Source organism: Hippocampus bargibanti, linkage group LG14 (genome assembly GCF_051943395.1).
Source record: "Hippocampus bargibanti isolate YZ-2025 linkage group LG14, ASM5194339v1, whole genome shotgun sequence".
Classification (NCBI taxonomy): domain Eukaryota; kingdom Metazoa; phylum Chordata; class Actinopteri; order Syngnathiformes; family Syngnathidae; genus Hippocampus; species Hippocampus bargibanti.
Genome location: NC_142747.1, coordinates 1310580 through 1324494, shown reverse-complemented (window position 1 = coordinate 1324494; position 13915 = coordinate 1310580). Strand labels below are relative to the sequence as shown.

Sequence of the window (13915 nt, the reverse complement as noted above, 5' to 3'; positions counted from 1 at the left end):
GAATACCCCCGCCCCCGCCTAGGCAGCTTTCATCCGTTGGTCCTGCACCAGCAGCAACTCATTAGCATGGACGTCACCAACAGACGTCTTGGGTCTACACGCCTCAGACGTCTGTCAATTGAGATAATATATGAGTTATTTAGCCATCATAGTGAGGCGTGTGCGCAAATAGAAAATCAAAATGGAATTATTGGTTTCAAATATCTTGACGGACCTCAAGGAATTTCACCTTCTAATAATTACAATACATTTTATTTCTAAGCACCTTTCAAAACATTTTAAATGAAACCACAACAAGACGACTACTACTACTATTACTAATATCACTACTATTAATAATATAAGAATAATAACAATAATAATAAAGGCAAACCCATAACACTACTACTACTACTACTACTAATAATAATAATCAACCCAACCATTTTCCAGACCGCTCAATCCTCGTTAGCGGCGCAGGGGGTGCTGGAGCCTATCCCAGCAGTCTTCGGGCACGAGGCTGGGGGAAGGGAACCCTGAATTGTTTGCCTGCCAATCGCAGGGCACACAGACAGAAAAACAACCATCGTGCTCACACTCTCACCTAGGGACATTTGGAGTTTTCAATCAGCTTGCCATGCATGTTTTTGGAATGTGGGAGGAAACCGGAGGACCCGGAGAGAACGCACTCAGTCCACACAGAAAGGCCGGACCAGGTATTGAACTCACGACCCTTGACTGTGAAGTCGGCGTGCTAAACACTCGACTAATTGACCGCCTATATACCGCCGATTGACCGCCGATATATAGTGGGCGGTCAATTAGTCGAGTGTTACTACTACTAGTACGACTAACACTACCACTACTACTACGATGACGACAATGATTACTACTACTACTACTACTACTAATATGACTACTACGATTACTACAACTACTACGACTACTACTACTACTACTAATAATAATAATTAATAATAACAAATGGTGATGATAAATAACAACAGGAGGAACATAAATAAGTACGTATATAACATAAGAAACCTCACCACATACAGACTTAATTTTATTTTCGTATTAATCCATTTGACAGCATTTAGCAGTGCGGATCTTGTACTAGTGCTGAAATAATAATCTGGCAAATACAAATTATTTGAGGGTGTGATACCAGCAAATGCTCTTTCGGTTGTTTTATGAAATTTTGGGAATGGTGTTTATTCTTTTATTATTTTGGTTTATATTTATTGTGTCGCCCGCTGTGAAGAAAGTACATACTCGAATTACAATTGCCGGGCCATACCGTTGTAAAGCGGCCCAGGAGATTTGGGTTTATGAAGTACAAAGAAGTGAACTGGCAAACAGCGAGATAATTAATCTGACATAATGCATGCAATCATTAATTCACTTCAAGACGAGATCACCACCTCAGAGTAACATGTCAAATAGGGGCGCCTACATCGCAAATAGGCGGAAACTGTAAAATAATTTTACTTTGTGAATGTATTTTGATGATTGAGAAAGATGAACGCCTCTGCAACCATAACATTTAAAATTGAAAGTGGCTGATGTAAACACACGCACGGATGAAACAAGTGTCTTACATAAGAGTGAAGAGCGTGGTCGCGGCGGGGTACAGCCGTGAAAAAGCTAAAGGGCGTTGTTTTTAGAAACAAATCAATACACAAGCACATATAATTTGAAATGATTCACGATTGTAAAAATAGCAAAACAACGAAAATACACACGGATAATATGTTTCGACAACAAATATGGACCTTATAATTTAGCGTTGCCACACAAATGTTTTATTAAAAAATTGAATAATTTCGTTGTTTTAAATTAAACACGAACTTGACAGCCAACATCAGTTCCTGTCTGGTCCCCTTTCAACCCCCCCCCCCCCCATCCTCTGTGGTTAGTCAGCGATGTGAACTCATCACGGATAAATTGAGCCGACAGTAACGCTAAGCAAACATTTTCTCGAGTCACAACGTTCTGTGGCAGTCTGTATCGAGAGAAATCCAACAGGATTTATTGACCATGTATGCCTGCAGCTGTTTGATCCAAGTCCGTAGTCAGTCGACTCCCCCAGCACCAAACACCCCTCCTTACGCCCGCACATTCAATCATCAACATTCAAAGGATGTCTTGATGACCCGAATTGGACATTTGGGTGAAAATCGTGTGCATCAATTCCCATTTTTAAATATATACTCTCGATATATTTGTCTGAAATTCAAAAAGCCAGTCTTACTGGTGGTGGTGGTGGTGGGGGGGGGGGGGTGTTGTACCGGGTTGGGCGTTCCCGAGGTCACAATACAATTCAATTAAAAAGTTGTTTTAGTTGATCATTTTGATGACCTTGAATATGCCCTCTCTGATCCATATATTTTGACAGATTGGTTGACTGGTCGATAGAGGTAATGAACTCGTTTGTGATTCAGTGAGAATTCAAATGGCGTCCAATGAGAGCACGCAGTGACGTCATCACGCAGCTTCCTGCCGTGAACTCAAAATGTTTGAGTAAACGATTGCCATGAACACAAAAGTATTGATCTACTGCAAATTAAAAACGCAGGACTCATTCAAAAACTCAAAACGTTTGAGTTTTTGAAACCAAAAAATCGGCTTTTGAGTTGACTGACCTCAATGACTTCCCCATGCGCATTACAATAACACATCCGGGTATTTCACCATATCTGGAGGCAAGTGGGACTCCCCAAACTACGGAAAAACTACGACAACCACTTCTACAACAAATACTATTTCATACCTGTCAACCTTGACTAATAGCTGCCTTTATAAATGATTATAATTCCCGTATAAAAGTTGTGTATATATAGGAGTACTTTTGTTGGTTTGCCGTGACAATAGTAGCGATCGGTGTCATCATTGTCGTTGATGTCTACCAGCAGTTGAGACAAACTTGAATTGAGCCAAAATGGTCTTTGTGAAACCGGTTCACTATTGTTTTCATTATTCTCCCGTAAAAATAACAAAGTACGCCCTCCATTATTTGGAAATGATTAATTTCTATCTATCTATCTATCTATCTATCTATCTATCTATCTATCTATCTATCTATCTATCTATCTATCTATCTATCTATCTATCTATCTATCTATCGAGAGAGCTGCAGTGGCACCTTGGCTTACCTGGTTCCCATGCAGACAGTGTGTAAGGTGAAAAGTGTGTATCCCGAAAATTAATTTCCCATAGGAAACCATTAAAATGAGAATAATGCGTTCCCAGGTCCCCATAAAACATAATTTTCTACTTTCTAATTTTGTAAGCCTTAAAACTACACAAAATATACCTTATTTTATTTATAATAAATGTGTTATGGTATTATATTTAAAGAAATAAACTGTACTGTACAATAAAGCCATTTCATTTACCTTTGTGATGGTCGCTAATGGCTTGATGGAATGGAGTGTCCGGTTTCCTCAGCATTAAAAACTTGATGAGGAACATAGGCTTCTTTCACCATCTTGAGGAATGATCCATTGTTGGTGCTTTTTCTGTGAGAATTGTATCAAGTTCTTCATCAATTGTAAACTGTTTAGCTTGGTTGATCACTTTTTGCATCAAGTGTACAGATGACTTGTGTGGGTTATTTGTGGAGCCTGAACAAATGTGTGAGAGTGTGAGAATAGTGAGGAAATGGATAGAAAACGGTTAAAATATCCCATATATTTTAACTGTTTTCTATCCATTTTCTCACTATTCTTACACTCTCACACTTTTGTTTTTTGTTTCAAGCTCTGTCATCTCCCTTTCGTGTGTGTGTGTGTTTTCACACTCCCTCCCTGTCTGCCTGTCTCTTTAATGTTTAACCCCCCCCCCCCTACTGCTGGGTTCTTGACCAATCACGTGGCTTCAACTGAAGGCTTTAACCCCCCCCCCCCCGCCCCCCGCTGTCAACTCGCAAGTGACATGAGCAAAGAGATGGTTTCGGTGTTCGAAAAAATCGCTTTTCGAACAGGGTCCCGGAACGAATTATGGTCGAGAACCGAGGTACCACTGTATGTATATGTATACGTATTTGTATATGTGTCACGGTTTGCGAGGTGGTGATGGCGGGTGCGGATCCCAAGAAGCAGGCAGGAGGGAGCAGGAGGTTGTTTGACAAATTGTATTAAATTAAAGGTCAGCAGGAACAAAATGTAAAACGTCAAAATTATCTGAACAGAAAAAATACAAAGTATCAAAAGAATACCAAAAGTGAAAGTCCGCCAAGGTTAAACAAACACATACACAATGCATGCAGCAAACAATGAACCGACAACGGATGGTCGTGCCGGGTGTCCTAAGTGACAGTGATTATAACGACCAGCACCTGCGAGGCTGCCGGCAGGGCTGACGTGGCTACGCGTTGGTCGCCAATCTGATCGGGACGACCAGCACCTGTGCAGGTGCAGGCGAGGCCGACAGCGCCCCCCGTTGGTCGCCAACCAGATCATGACAGTATCCCCCCTTCAAGGGGCTCCTTCCAGAAGTCCCAACAGTCTCCCAAAAGGTCCACTCGCCAGGGAATGGTCGGTGGAGAGGGCAACCGCTGCCTCTCCAGCATACGACGGGCGGCGGCCTGATGGGAACGGGACTCGGCTTGGGGTGGACGAAGACGCGGCACGGATCGTCGTGGGCATGAGTGCGATCCCTCTCGCACATTCACGCGACGGCGCATGGCTCTACGTGGACGTCGAACTGCCAGGCGCAGAATGGCACCCCGTACGGCCGTATGGGACCAGGTCTCGGCCGGACGCCGACGTGGACGTGAACTGCCCGGCTCCGGGGGAACGAGACCAGTCCAGAGCCGCTCCGGGATCCAGCGGTTAGTGGGGTCTCGGACTGACGTTGACACGGACGTTGCATGGCTCGTCGTGGATGAGACTCAATTCGTCATGCATGACGACAGCGTGGCTGGACGTGGGCGTGCAATGCCAGTCACCCAGTGTCACCCTGGACGGGCACCTGGAAGGAGGTCTCGGCCGGACGTTTACGTGGACGTTGCGGCTCGTCGAGTGACGCAATTCAAACTCGACGAGGCTTTCGCTAACGTGGACGTAGCATTGCCAGGCACAGGGTGGAAATGAGACGGGTCTGATGTACCTGCGGGATCCGATGGATGGTCGGTTCATTCTTTGCTGCTTGTTTGCTGCATGCATTGTGTATGTGTTTGTTTAACCTTGGCGGACTTTTACTTTTGGTCTTCTTTTGCTACTTTGTATTTTTTCTGTTCAGATGATTTTGATGTTTTACATTTTGTTCCTGCTGACCTTTATTTTAATACAATTTGTCAAACAACCTCCTGCTCCCTCCTGCCTGCTTTGTGGGATCCGCACCGGCCATCACCACCTCGCAAACCGTGACAATATGTATATGTGTATGTATATGTATATGTGTATGTATATATATGTGTATATATGTGTGTATATGTATATATGTGGATCCCAAAAAGCAGGCAAGAGGGAGCAGCAGGTTGTATTTGAGAAATTGTATTAAAATAAAGTCAACAGGAACAAAATCTAAAACATCAAAATCATTCAAACAGAAAAATACACAGTATCAAATAAAGACCAAGAGTAAAAATCTGCCAAGATGAAACAAACACATGCACAACATAAAATTCATACACATTGCATACAAAGCATAGAGAGCATACAACAATGACCCGACAGCGAATGGTCGTGCCGGGAGTCCTTTTGAGTGTCACTGATTGGGAACGACTGGCACCTGTGAGGCAGCAGGCAGGGCTGACAGCGCTACCCGTTGGTCGTCAATCCGAACGTGGCAGTCCGCCACTGATCGGGACGACCAGCACCTGTGCAGGCGGGGCTGACAGCGCCCCCCGTTGGTCGCCAACCAGATCATGACAGTACCCCCCCTTCAAGGGATTGCTTCCAGAAGTCCCAACAGTCTCCCAAAACTCGCCAGGGAACAATGGTGGAGAGGGTGTGTCACTTGAGACTTGAGGGCAGGGCTCGAGTGACGAAAGGAAAGCGGGGAGGTTGGATCCAAAATACACGGCGAGACAGATTCTCATGAACAAAAGTCTTTACTGAGACAAAGATGACAGCAGGATGAGGTAATTGGTAGTGATAGATAACGGCAGACCTGACGGCACGGTAGTAGCAAGGGTGGCTTTGAGAATACTCCGACGGATGCGGAGTGCATGCGGTACATATGTCATATACAGTAAAGTCTCGTTATATCGATATCGGATATATCGATATTCCCGGTTATATCGATACTATTTCTATCCACGCACGGAGAAAATTACATGCAAACAGGGTCGGATATATCGATAGTCCCGGTTATATCGATATTTTTTCGGACTCCCTTGAATATCGATATAACGAGACTTTACTGTATATATATATATATATCTCAGTGGTGGGCCAGCAAGGCCTTCTCTGCTGGCCTAACATAATCAGACATCATTATCATAATTATAATAAAAGTCAATTTCATTAAAAAAGTATTTTTTCTAAATATATATATAATTATTCTACATATTGTTTTCTTGATGTTATATTATATCCATTTGGTTATGCTCCTTTCAGTGTTGTAGTTTTAGCGCTACATGAAATTAACCATAACCAAACGGACGAAATCTAGACAATGGCTATTGGAAGGGAAGCACGAAAGCCAAACCCTTCGTTTAGATTAATGGCGTTTGTGTGCTTGTTCTGCTGTGGTAGTAGTGGTGGTGGTGGTGGGGGGTGGGTTAAAGGGCTGGGTTCATTAACGATTAGAATGTGTGGCGATAACCAATTCCTTTCAGATATTATCGCCCGCTAGCCAATGCTCAGGGGACGAGCTGCATGTCTGTCGAGCTCCAGATAGCTGCTGAGCAGGCACGGGGCGGAGAGTTGGCCGCTACTTGATACAGCCGAAGAGGGATCGCAGGTTGCTCAAAAACTAAAATGAGAGTAAGAACAAACAGAATGCCAATTATTAGTTCATCTATGGTATGTGTTTTTTTTTTTTTTATAGCAATACGGTAATACAAATACAACCAAATAGATGAGACAGCTCCCCCACCCCCAGTGTTCATCTGCATTTAATGCAGAGCCTTTCCGTTTCCTTGAAGCACGTTGACAAGGAAAGAGGCATTCTAACGGAATAAACGTTACCGGTCTTTTCTGTAAATAATAAAGCTTTTCAATTAAAACACCCCAAAAAAATGTGATCGGTAAGGGAATCAAAATAAATCAAATTGAGCCCTGATGAACCGTATATTACATACAATACGACGAGATGCGATACAATACAAGACAAGACAAGACGATACATCTTTATAGCGCTTTCACAACGGCAGCTGTAACCAATCGCTTTACAGAACATTTATCGTAAAATAACAATAATACAACAGAGCACGTAGCCTAAAGCATCAATAATAGCACAACATATGACAACGGTCTCAAGATCTCAACGTAAGGCTTCTGTTTGAAGGAGTCAGGGGAGAAACTTTTACTTTTCGCCAGTGATTCAACATTGTTTACATTGTGTACATCGTGTGTATGCATGTGTGAGTGTGTATGCATGTGTGAGTGTGTGTGCACGTGTGTGTGTGTGTGTGTGTGTGTGTGTGTGTGTGTGTGTGTGTGTGTGTGTGTGTGTGTGTGTGTGTGTGTGTGTGTGTGTGTGTGTGTGTGTGTGTGTGTGTGTGTGTGTGTAGAAAAAAGTATATTTCACAATTGATGTTTAGAATCAGAATCAGAAAGCCTTAAATAGTCCAACAGTTGGGACATTTGGAATCCACAGCAGCAAAATTGAAGGGGGGGTAAAAAAAGGGTCTTGCATGTAGACAAATATGACGGAAGACTTAACTGTACAACTGCACAAAATGTTTCATAAAAAGAACTCTACACAGAGCAAAGTATAGAATTACAGTATAAGCATATATGATATCTCTTGGCAGTCCATCGAAGTCGAGGATGACGTCGCTTCCATTGCTTTGTGGGGTATTGGACAGTGGTTATTGGCGCTGGCGGCGATGCCACTGTAGGTGACTATGAAGCCCGATTCTGGAGCCACAAATCCTGCCACATTCAGGACATGTGAGGCCAGGACCGGGCTGGCGAGAGGTACTGAAGCAGCACAAAGGTGTCTTTGCTCGTGCCGCACGATCCTCCTCTGGGTGCGCTTGTCTTCAAGTTGTGTCACCCCTTCGTGGCATAAGGAGCGCCACAGTGGCCTGTTCGCTGCAGCAGACTCCAGATCGCTGGGCTTGATGTTGCAGTTCTTTAGAGTCTGTTTTTAAGCTGGTCTTTGTATCGCAGCTTAGGACCACCAGGCTTCCTCTTCGCTGACAAGAGTTGTCCATAAAGCACCTGTCGAGGCAAGCGGCAGCTAGGCATCCAGATGACATATCCAACCCACCGAAGTTGCCTCTTTGCCAGTATGGCCTCGATACTGGTGGAGGCAGTGCGTTGAAGGAGGCGGTGTGTGGAACACGATCCTGCCAGGTGATGCCAAGGATTCGTTGGAGGCACCTGACGTGGAATGCATCAAGGCGTCTCACATGGCGTCGATAGATGGTCCAGGCTTCTGCGCCATATAGCAGCGTGGACACACACACTGCTTGGTAGACTGCGACTTTTGTTGGAGTTCTTAAGTGGTTGTTTTCGAACACACGAGTACGCAATCTGCCAAAAGCTTTGGAGGCTTGATGGATGAGGGCCTGGACGTCATCATCAATTAGACAGGAGGGTGTTAGAATGCTGCCGAGGTAGCTGAATTGTTGGACAACCTTGAGGGGTGTGCCACTGAGGGTGAACGCTGGGGTTGGAGAACTCTCTTTTGCCATGACCTCCGTTTTGGTTACATTGATCACGAGACCGAGTCATCGGTAGACGGAGGACATGGTAACAAGGGCATTCTGCATGGCAGCTGGGCTGTGGGCCAGCAGAGCACAATCATCTGCATACTGTAGCTCGTGGATGCCGCTGATCAGGGTCTTGGTCTTGGCCTGTAGGCGTCTGATGTTAAACAGGTTACCATCCAGGCGGAATTGGATTTGTACGCCGCCACCTTCCTGGATGGACTTATGGAAGAGGAGCGTAGCTGGCATCAGGAACAGGTTGAATATAGCAGGGGCCAGTACACAGCCCTGCTTCACCCCGACTTCCACAGGGAACGGGGAAGATTGCTGGCCACCAACAAGTACAGTTGCTTGCATGCCGCTGTGGAACTGTTTTAGGATGCCGAGAAATTTGGAGGGGACGCCAAATTTCTGCAGTATGGTCCAGAGAATGTCACGGTTAACTGTGTCAAATGCCTTTGTAAGGTCAATGAAGGTGATATAGAGGTCCTTGTTTTGTTCCTTGCATTTCTCTTGAACTTGGCGCGCAGCGAAGATCATGTCCAGAGTGCTTCGATCCTTCCTGAAGCCGCATATATGATATAGCAGTGTCTGAAACTCATGACTGGAGCTGAGGTTCTGTGCGTCTACTTTGGATAATGATATCCAAATGCACGACCTTATAATGCTCGGGAAAGTCTGAAGCACAAAGCAGGCTCCTGATTGGCTGCCGTGCCAAGTATGCAAATTGCCAAACTAACCGGTTTGTTTTCTTCCTTCAGCGATTGGTATTCGGTAAAATTTTAACCCGGATCCTTTCACAAAACAGCCAACAACCACACACGATATCACCATCATACTAAAACGCGAAGACTTTCATTCAGCAAAACTGAAAATGAAACGGATAAGCTCACAAAACAATGATCACACACGCTGACAACTGTTTACTTGGCTTTCTGCCTACCGGAGGTTAGTGGCCTATCACACAATCTTAACAACTGACGTCACACTGCAGGAAGCAGGCTTCTGATTGGCTGACATGCTCAGTATGCAATATATATATATATATATATATATATATACACATCACATCCTCCTCTGTGTCACATTCTCCTCTGCGTCAGGAACGGGCCCCTCCCTGCTCTCCGGACTCACTCACCTGTTTCTCATTCCATTAATTGTGCCTTCTGGCTATAAAAGCCACCCATTCCCGCTCGGTCCGCGCCGGTGTATTCTCCGTAGTTCCCTGTCACCCCGCAGCACGCAGGTCTGTCACGCTGTTCTACTCTGTTGCCTTATTTCCTGTTTACTTTATGTGTCTCAGTTTTCATCGACTTTCTGTGAAACAATTAAGTTCATAAGCTGTGGTATCACTGTCGATTGATTTGTTTGGGGATTTAGTGTGAAAGCCATTTTCAAGAAGGACTTTTCAAAAAAAGATGGACATCATTAAGAAAGGTTGGACAGTTATTTCTTGGCTAATGGTACCCTTTAGTGGACTTGGAGAAATCACACCACACTTGTTTCAGTCACAGCTGTGGATTGATTCAGACGTAGCACTAATGAAGGCCTCACAATGAAATTCACGGCTTGCCACTGGTTTAAATACACTAAGCAGTCATCGTGTCAGTTACGTTTTGCTCTTTTCACTCATACTCGAGGTATCACTGTATAACAAATGTGTTGGATGTACTACGTCGTATTCCGCCTGATCCATCTTCATTGAGCTTTTGTGTGTGTAAAAAGAAAGGCGAAGCTCGAATCAAAGCCACGGCTTTAGGTTTATATGCAATAGATCAGCAAGCAGGCAAAGCTTTATATTCGTCGGGAGGGATATATTTTACCTCTGTGTTACGGTTTTATGTTGGAGAGGCGTCACCCAGGGAAATAGATGGCTAATGCATAGGCAAAGGCGCGGATTGTTGTGGATGGGTTGCGAGCGTGTAGCAGGTGGATAGTATATATATATATATATATATATATATATATACAGTGGTGGGCCGTCAGAGCCATCAAGGCCTTCTCTGCTGGCCTAACATAATCTGACATCATTATCATAATTATAATAAGTCAATTTCATTAAAAAAGTATTTTTTCTAAATATATATATATAATTATTCTACATACTGTTTTCTTGATGTTATATTATATCCATTTGGTTATGCTCCTTTCAGTATTGTAGTTTTAGGTCAGCGTTTTTAATCCAATCAGAATTCAGCTAGCTTGTGTCGCCAGACTGTATGAAATCTGACCGAAGCCTTCAGAATCAACAGTGAGGGCGTCTGTGCGCTGTACATGAACGGGCACATGTAGTTGATATATAGTTGCGATAGCCAATCAGATCACGAGTTGGCACAGTAAGGCCAGCTAGAGGGCCTCGCGTTGAACATGACATGTACGCGTCCTGTGATTGGATACTCACTTTACCTCAGCCCTCAGCGGAGGCAGCGCTATGCAAATCCACCAAGCTACAACAGATAAGAAAACTTTAGCAGAAAAACCAAGTATGTCTACTCGCCTTTTTAACCCACAATGGCTGAAGGAGAGGACAACTCGCTGTCGCATGTAGGCCTATTCTCAAGTACAAAGGAAAAATATTTATTTACTTTTATTTTCAACAAATAGTTCGTTTTGTGAACATCTTGTTGTTTTTCTTTTATTAAACTGACATTTTGTAATTTAGCGTAAAATCTTGTTAAAGATTGCATATTCTTGATGGACTTCATAAAACTTTGTGGACAAATGATTTAAATTTCCTTTTATTGTGAAGTGTTTGCAGTATCACGTATAGTGACAAGTTCTAATTGCTGATGCAGATTTATTGATGTGTAATTGCTCCGGAAAATAGCCTGTGTTGTAGACGATTAAGGTGTTGCCACGCCCAGTACTGCGTACGTGTGCTTTTGTAAATGATATCTCCAGCCGTTGTGTCATAAATTATGGTATTACGAGGGATATTTGTTCAAGTCGGACTAAGTAGGACTTCACTGAAGGCGTAGTTGTGAAATGCACGGACCGCCTCTGTATGTATGTGTGTGTGTATATATATATATATATATATATATATATATATATATATATATATATATATATATATATATATATTTCTGAATTGTAGTCATGCTCTCATTTCATTTTGGGTTTAATTGACAACATGTCGTTTAACACTAACCTTACTTTTAGAGTACACATCATCTCATTAATTAGTGCCGCAATCTCTGCTTTTGCAATCCTGTCCAAATTATAAAGGATTCAAACGCGCTGTTTCAATCAAAGAAACAAGAAGCTAACTGTATTGCTGTATTTTTAGATAGGATGTATTTGCTCAAGATTCTTCGACCATGAGGTTTTCAGACTCAGAATCAGAATACATTTATTCATCCCACAATGGGGACATTTCTAGTCCACAGCAGCAATTTGAAAGGGGATGGGGTGGGGTGAAAGGATATAAAAACAAGATATTCTAAGCATAGTAAAAATGTCAGCAGACTAAGATGTATACTGTAAATATGCAAAACCGTTTCATAAAAAACTGTACATAGTGCAAGTATCAAGAAAAGGTACATTGATATATGTCGTTGTTATCGATCCCACAGTAGAATCTTGACCCCTTTACTTCTTCTTAGCTTTGCCCATGTCTTCCATTAAAAAAAATCTTCATATCCCAGTACCTTTATGAGTCTGCCTCTTCATACTGAATTTGGTCGAGGAGCATAGAAATCCTCAGTATGAGATTGGTCGTCATGTCCCGGTCTCTTTGCCTGACATGCACAGGATGTAAAGTGGCCATCAATGTCACGACCCCTATGTCAAGAGGACACAGTGGATTTTGATATAATGACATTGCTGTCTCTTATAAGATTCACATTTACAATTACACTGTATGACACCCTTTCCCTTTGTCCTTGCCCTTGTACCAAAAGATTCGAAATATCACCGTGCCTGTTGTCATTTTCATACATTCAAATTGCATTTTCTGACTGCATGTTGCATAGTGAATGAAAGGTCAATACATCAAACCTATTGAAAGGAACCATCAATAAATACCAGAACTGAATATCGATTGGATTGTGGCCTTTATTAGTCTCGCAGTGGAGAAATTTGCATTTCACAGCAGCAGTGATGAAAGTATAGCTGTCATTTTCCATAGACATTTTTCTTACTCTTTTTTTCTTTGTCTCAGAATTAAAAATGCACAAATAGTGATGAGTCTTTTTCAATCTCACATTCCATTTGTCACTATTTTACAAGTACACATATTCCCATAATTACTTCCTTTTGCCATTCAGTCCATTTAGTGTGAGAAGCAAGCCAAATGATTTCTCTCCCGGTGTCAAGGCTGTGTCAAGGGGATGAAACTACGAGAACAACTGCTCCCTACGGTGTGTATGACTGAAGGCACCATCCGCTAGAGCCACAAAGTGTCAGATATGACCTACTCTATATGTGCGTACAAATGGCTTTTGGGAGTAGGGTGAGCTTTTCAGATAATATCCCTTATTTTCTGATTATCAATCACATTTTTTTCATAGTTTGGACAGGGTGTGACCTTGTACCCTGGGGAAACTTGTGTGTAAAATGCTTAACACATCGTTTCACATGTTATTTTCCAGTGACGAGCAGTCAGAGGAGGCAGGTGAGGCTCTGCCTCACCTGTCATCAAGGCAATATCAATAGACAAAATAAATTAAACAGTTATATTTATTTAGTGATTTGTACTTTAACGTTCTTTTCCATTTAAATTCACCATTTTGGCATTTTTTTTTTCAAAATTGCTGAATTTTTACATTTACCGTTCAAATACTAAGTGGAGATGAGCGGTGAGACAGCAGCCGTCTGACCCTCACGATGGATTGCGCATCACTATGCTAACTGTGCTGGCTTGCTCTGCAGTGAGACCACATTGCTGTCCCTCTGCATATCGCTATTAGTGTTCAAAAGCTTTTAGTATATGAACTAAATTTCTACAGTTTAGCTGGTGTGTATAATGTACAGTCACTCTACATTATAAACACTGTACTACAGTGTTTATTTTTTTATTTTTATCAAAACTGGGCATAGGTGAGGCACACAGTTCTCCTGCCTCATGACAGGGGGTGCTGGTGATTAGACATTCTTCTTGCAACT

The 13915-nt window shown here is 42.8% G+C and overlaps 1 long non-coding RNA gene across 2 annotated transcripts in view; it reads left to right on the top strand.

Annotated features, from left to right (window-relative positions):
* The window catches only part of LOC148887977 (uncharacterized), a 44565-nt gene that overhangs the window by 1310 nt on the left and 29340 nt on the right, over positions 1–13915 (top strand). The gene's annotated exons all lie outside the window — the stretch shown is intronic.